This window comes from Antechinus flavipes, chromosome 1 (assembly GCF_016432865.1).
Source record: "Antechinus flavipes isolate AdamAnt ecotype Samford, QLD, Australia chromosome 1, AdamAnt_v2, whole genome shotgun sequence".
Lineage (NCBI taxonomy): Eukaryota > Metazoa > Chordata > Mammalia > Dasyuromorphia > Dasyuridae > Antechinus > Antechinus flavipes.
In genome coordinates this window covers 649,854,296-649,861,511 of record NC_067398.1, presented here as the reverse complement: position 1 = coordinate 649,861,511, position 7,216 = coordinate 649,854,296, and the positions used below count along the sequence as shown (strand labels likewise).

At 35.4% G+C, this 7,216-nt stretch overlaps 1 pseudogene; it reads left to right on the top strand.

Moving 5' to 3' along the window:
- Nucleotides 1-1,285: 1,285 nt before the first annotated feature.
- LOC127546047 (uncharacterized) lies at nucleotides 1,286-1,385 on the top strand (annotated as a pseudogene).
- The last annotated feature ends 5,831 nt before the right edge of the window (nucleotides 1,386-7,216 follow it).

Genomic DNA, 7,216 nt, shown 5'->3' with positions numbered 1-7,216 from the left:
CATTTTGGAGAGCAATTTGGAATTATGTCCAAAGATTTATAAAGCTACTTATCCCTTTGACCCAGCAATGCTACAGGTCTGTTTCCCCATGTGATCAGGGGAAAAGACTAAAAATCTATATGTTCTAAAACATTCATAGCAGCACTCTTTGTAGTGGCAAAGAATTGGAAATTGAGGGGAAGGGAATGGATGAATAAGTTGTCATATATGATTATAATGGAATACTATAGTGCTGTAAGAAACGACAAGCAGGTTGATTTTTAAAAAGAAACATGGAAAGGTTTGCAGGAAATAACAAAGAATAAAACAAGAAGAACCAAGAATATTGTATACAGTAATGGTGATCTTGTTTGAAGAGTTAACTGTGGGTGGTTAAGCTATTTTGAGTAACATAATCATTCAAATCATTTATGAAGGCCTTATAAAGGGAAATGCTATCCACTTTCAGAGAAAAAAATTGACATATAATTCTACATATATATCAGCATATATACATGTAATTATACATATATATGTATATAAAATAAATTTAAATTAATACATTTTTCCCTCTAATTAAATTCTAAGACAAAGAAATTGAAAAAATCAGAAATAAAATTAATACAAATAATTAAATTAAATTAAAATTTAAATAAATTATAAAATAATTAAAATAAATTATATTTATTAAATAAATTAAAAATTAAATTAATTTTAATAAATAAAATTAAAACAAATAAACAACAACCAAATAAACAGCAACTACATCCAATCAAATCTAGTTCAGGGTTTCCCATGGATCATTCTATCCAGTGTAGGTAACCCTGTGCCCTCAGAAAAGCCAGCAGAGTGTCCCACCTGGCAGTAGCTGCCCAACATCTGAGTGACCTGGTCCGGAAGTAAATAATGGACTGAGAAACCTGACTGGCCCAGCCCAGTAGGGGATTTTCCAGTTTATACAAAATACTGGACGCCATGAGGAATAAGTTCAACTGAGCTGCCTTTCCAGTGGAGATGACATGGCTTTGCTAGGATCCAACCCAATTAAGCAGTGAAATAATTCATCCGTCACTAACCCCATGCCCTGGAGTGTACTCCATGAGTAAGAAAGGACATTGAAGCCCTATACTTCTGTAACTCTAAGTTATATTAGCCATATATGTAGCCCACGTATGTGCCTCAAAATTGTACTATTAAGTTCTTATCTGCTCTTTCCCCCATGGACTCTGTATTTGTAGGAGAGTATAACTCTTGGTTTTAGGAGAAATGCTTTGCAAGTATTATAATTGCTATGTCATCTGAGTAAATGCTTTTAGGCAGTGTATATATTAAAATTAGAATGACAAAAAGATTAGCATGGCCTCTGTGTGAGGCTGACACAAATTTATGAAGTGTTCCATATTTTAACAGTCAAAATGAAAAAATTGATTAAAAACCCAAAATTTTAATTTAATTAGCAAATTTTTAAATGAACAAATTGAAAAAATAATTAACTGAGTTCCAGTAACAGAGAAATGGAAAGGAAAGAAATAAGCATTTATTAAGCACCTACTATGTGTCCAAGCCTTGTGTTAAGTGCTTAACGGTTATTATCTCATTTGATAATATGATGGAATCTTATTAGCCAGTGTTAGGAAGGTTTTTAAATCCACTCCTTTGGGGACCCAAACTTCCACAGCTGACATGGTTTGGGCAAGTAAGCCCAGAAGATGTTATATCTGGGGCTTATCTAGGATAAGTCTTTCTGTCTGCTGGGACCTATTGTAGAGATTCTCTACATGGCACATGATTGATACTTTTCTTGCTCTAGTTTACAAGGATCTGCTAGAGGGCAAAAATAGTATTTTTGTTGTTCTAGATGGCAGGTGAACAGTCAGGATTTTCAAGTGTGCTTTCTTGACAAGACTCACTAATATCTTTTGAGATAATTTATTGCATAGTTGAATGTATTGCTCTATAGATGGTAATATTAATGCATACATTACAGAATCCAGTTTGCCAGAATTGGTGGGGTTGGGACATGAAAAATAACAAAACAAAAATGGCTGATTGGAGTTGATACCCAAGATAAGTAAGGAGAAGTTGTCTTGGATAAATTCAAATCATTTGACCTATTTGAACTACATTATCAAGTACTGAAAGAATTGGTGGCTATGGTTGCTGAAAGAACTGGTAGGAAGGAATCTGTATTCCAAAGAAATCATAAAAGAAGGAAAACGTGCAAAAAAGCGTGATTTTTTTGTGGTGACAAAGAATTGGAAAATGAGTAGAAGTCCATCAATTGGGGAAATAGCTGAATAAGTTATAGTATATGAAAGTAATGGAATATTATTATTCTATAAAAAAAGATGAATAAGCTTATTTCAGAAAGGCCTAGAAAGATTTACATGAACTGATGCTAAGCAAAACAAGCACAACCAGGAATACATCATACACAATAACAGCAAGAATGTGCAATGATCAATTATCAAAGGCTCAGTTCTTCTCAATGGTTCAGTAATCTGAAGCAATCTCAAAACTTTGGACAGAGAATGTCATCTACATCCAGAGAAAGAACTATGGAGACTGAATATAAATCAACACATACTATATTCACTTTTTTTTCTTCTGGTTTTTTTTTTCTCTCATGGTTTTTCCCTTTTGTTTTGATTTTTCTCCATAAGGAAATATGTAAAAAAAAAAAAAGAATATACATGTATAACCAAAAAAAAATGTTTTTTACATGTATCTGGGGAAAATAAAAAAAATTAAAGAACTGGTAGACATCATAATCAATGATATTTGAAATATTGGAGACAGTAGAAGAGACAATAAAGACAATAAGGACAGACCTAGAAAAATAGCTGGAGTAGAGTACCACTAAATCTAATATTGCATGTGGAACTAATTCATGCGCCTTAATTGGATTTTTACCTATGTGAATATAAATGTGTGTTAATATCCCAAGTAAATTTGTTGGATTTTTTAGTCATTTCACTCACAAGTGACTCTTCCCGATTTTGGATTTTTCTTGGCAAAAATACTGGTTTGCCTTTCTGTCTCCAGCTCATTTTACAGAGAAGAGAAACTGAGGCAAACAAGGTGAAGTGAATTGCCTAAAGTCACCTTACTAGTAAGTATATGAAGCTGGATTTGAGCTCATGTCTTTTTGACTCTAGGCCTGGCTTATTCACTGGATCACTTACTTGCCTCTAATAAGTGAAAACCATCCTTAAACAGATATTTATTGTTCCTATGAACTAGTCATGTGTCTATATCCCATGTGGAGTCTTAACAAGACCATTATAGCACTCACTCCCTCTTAAAAATTAATTTGCATATACTTTGCATTTATTTTGCACATCTTATATTATCCCAGTAGAATTTAAATTCTTGTGGTCAAGAACTAGTTCAATTTTGTTTTGGTTTTTTTTCCCCAGCACCCAGAATAAGTCTGGAAATTTGAAACACTTAATGTTTGCTGAATTGAATGCCATCACTGCTAAAAAGTGATTCCCCATTGCCTCTAGGATGAAGATAAAACTCCTCAGCCTGCACCTTCATAATGGGACTCCCACTTCCATGCCAAATTTATTTTACATTGTGCCTTTCATCCACTCTCATTCTAGCTTACCAGCCCTTTTTTAAAACTCTTCAGAAGGTGCCCGGTTTCCATGGTAAAAGTGGGCAAAGGTCTATAACCCTCCAGGGAGGTGAAGACAAAATTGGTTTTGAAGGAAGAAAAACAGTAATGGATGATTTATGAGCACAGTTACTCCAGGAGAGCTATGGAATTATGGAGAACAATTAGAGCCTAAATAAAGGAAGCAAACAGAAAAATACAACTTTGAATCACTTTGAACATCTTTTTGTGTATGGGCAATAGAAACAAGGAATAATAGAGCACCCCTGTTCATCCAGACTCAAAGGGCTTACAGAAAACCTGATGAGGAAGGAGATATTTGAGAGAATAATTCCACTTAGATTGGCAAAGATTCCAGGGATCAAGGGTCACAAGTAGTCTGATACCAAAAAAATCACCAGAGAGGCAGTGATGTATGGCCATTTATTTCCTGAATGCACTCTGGAAAGCAGCTTGGTGCTAGTATTTTGGAAATTACATTCCAAGGAACTTGTTTTGGAAAACAGGGTTCAGGCCCTTAGCCAGAATGAACTTTGGCCACTCAAAATCTAAAAATACCTCAAAAGGTGATGATTCAGATAAAAAGGACACTGTATTATCTCTCACAGACCACATAAAACCGAGGCAGAGTGAAGTTCAGAGAAGGGAAAGAGCTAATCCTTTTTGTCCAGTATTTCAGCTGTGAGGACCCTTCCCAGGACAGACACAATCCATAGTGTTTGAGAATGCCAGTCTAGACCATCTACACACGGAGTTTAGGAATGAAGGTGTATAGGTCCAAAAATGCTAATGATCAGCTTGGACTTCCCCAGATGGCCAAAGGGTTCCAGGACAAAAAGTTAAAACTATATAATTCATGTAAAATCACAGCAAGTCCAAAAGCATCAAGCTAGTGACAAAACTAACATAATCATGGAAAAGGAATTTAATGCAATTTAATGTAATTAGTTACACATGTCATAGATGATACAAGTGTATTTAATCTATGCTCTGGTTGTAATCGAATATGTTGATATATATTGATTCATGTGAGAATTATTATTGAATATTTTCTATTTTCTTCTCCCCCATTTATTTATTTGTTTATATATTAATGGTGTCCTAAGCCAGGATTCAAGACTGAGATGAAATGAGACACTTATTAGGTTACTTATTTGGCATGGTAGTAAATAATTTGTAAGTGTGTGTATCAAGACTGAAAGAGGAACCCCTATTAGAACAATGTGATTGATTTGAACCTAGTCCTCTGCACAAATTCAGTCTCAGTTATATTTTCAATAACATTCAAGAAAAAAACTAGACTAGCTTGAGTGGGATAATGTTGCTCCTATGAAACATTACCCCTTGGCGGCAAGGTCCTAAAGGTTATCCAGAAGACCTTCTACTACACCATCCCACCAAGACTTCACAAGTTTGGGGTATACAACTCCCTAACTCACCAATGGATCTGTGGACTGCTAGTTATCTTTAACCTGACTTAGCACAGGCCACTGTGAATGTTACAGCCTTCGCAAGGTCACACAGCTTATAAGTATCTGAGGCCATATTTGAAGTCAGAAAAAATGAGTCTTCCTGACCCTAAACATAGCACTTTATGAGCTCTTCAAAAAAAATTGTGAAGTACTCACACTGGGCTCATAGGCAGATTGGGCCCCAAAGGTCCACTGTCAACTTTTCTTTTTGGAGACCTAACCCTAAGAGGTATGGAGTGATTCATGAATCCCTATATGTTCCTCACTATCCATAAATGAATAGAAATTTATCAGATTTTAGAAAAGGGATTTATTTACTGAGAAAACAATAGTACTTAAAAAAAAAGATTCCCCCATTTTGTAAGGTACTGTCCCCTTTCTCACACAAGGTTCTTGGGGAAAAGCACATAAAAACATTGACCAAGAAGTACCTCCCAACTCCCTGAAATAACTTGAGTACTCAAAATTTCTTTAAGGATCTTTGAAACACCTGGGGAATTCCAAATAGAGGAATTAAAAAGAAATAAAATATGGTTATGTAAAACCTGAACACGGAGTCCAGACACTCGGGATTTACTAATTGGTTTTTTAGGCTAACTGGTGATGCTATGGGTCTATAATGATCTTTTGTAGCAAGCAGTCTGGGTTTGCTTAAAAAGAAAAAAAAAAAACATTTGTGAGCTATCATAGTTTGCCCTAGGCAAACTGCTAAGTACTAGGTGATCTTGCATAAATGAAGACAAGAATGATACATAAATACATAAGCATTCAAACAAGCAAAAGTATCTTTTAAAAAATTAATAGTGTTTTATCTTTGCAAATACATGCAAAAATAGTTTTCAACATTTACCTTTGTTAAATCTTGTGTTTCAGATTTTTCTCCCTCTGATCCTCCCTCCTCCCTATCCTAGACAGCAAGCAATCTGATATAGATTAAACAGGTGCAATTCTTTTAAACCGATTTCCATATTGAGCAAGAAAAATAAGATCAAAAGGAAAAATACATGAGAAATAAAAATAAACACAAGCAAACAACAACAAAAAAAAGATGAAAATACTATACTTTGATCCACCTTCAGTATTCTCTCTGGATGCAGATGGCTCTCTCCATCACAAATCTATTGGAATTGCCTTGAATCACCTCACTGCTGAAAAGAGCCGAGCCCATCATAGTTGATCTTCATGTAATCTTTTTGTTGTCTATCCCATAGTCTCCTGGTTCTATTCACTTCACTTAGCATCAGTTCATGTAGGTCTTTCCAGGTATTTCTGAAATCAGCTTGTTCATCCTAGAACCATAACATTCCCAGATATTCATATAACATAACTTATTCATCCATTCCCCAACTGATGAGCATCCACTCAGGTTCCAGTTTCTTGCCACTACAAAAAGGGCTGCCACTAATATTTGTGCACATGTGGGTTCCTTTCCCTTTTTTATGAACCTCTGGAATACAGCTCCAGTAAAAGCACTGCTGGATCAAAGGGTATTCCCAGTTTTATAGCCCTCTGGAAATAGTTCCAAATTCAAGCAAAAATATCTTAAAAGAACTGCTCTGACTTATAAAGGAAACACATAGAAAACAAAAATGCTAATGTTTCTATTTCTCTCTCTCTAAATCTAAAGTGTCCAATAATGGAGGTCCCAGATAAAGAATCTCTCCAGTGGGTCTTTCTAAATACAAAGGAATGAAACTTTAACCTGTGCCCTCCTTCCTTCTGTATTCATTCTCCCACCTCCCATTTGTGTTGTGAAAGTTGAGTCCCCAGAGGACTTAACGACTCTTTTGGAAAGAGATTTAAAGGATCCTTAGATAACTTTAGAATTAACAAGAACCTTAGAGCTCATCTAATCCATCTGTCTGAGACCTAGAGAATTTAAATACCTTGCTAGGTAAGGTTTCTCAGGCAATCAGGTGACACGATGGATAGTATGGATAGAGTCCTGCACCTAGAGTCAGGAAAATCTGAGTTCAAATCCAACTTCAGACACTTCCTGGCTCTTGCCTGGGAAAGTCACATAATCTCTATTGACCTCAATTTCTTCAGTGAAGATAATGATAAAATCTACCCCCCTCCCTTCCTTCTTTCCTTTGTCCTTCTTTCCTTAAGGTAGCACCTTAACCAAACTCTTCTGACTTTC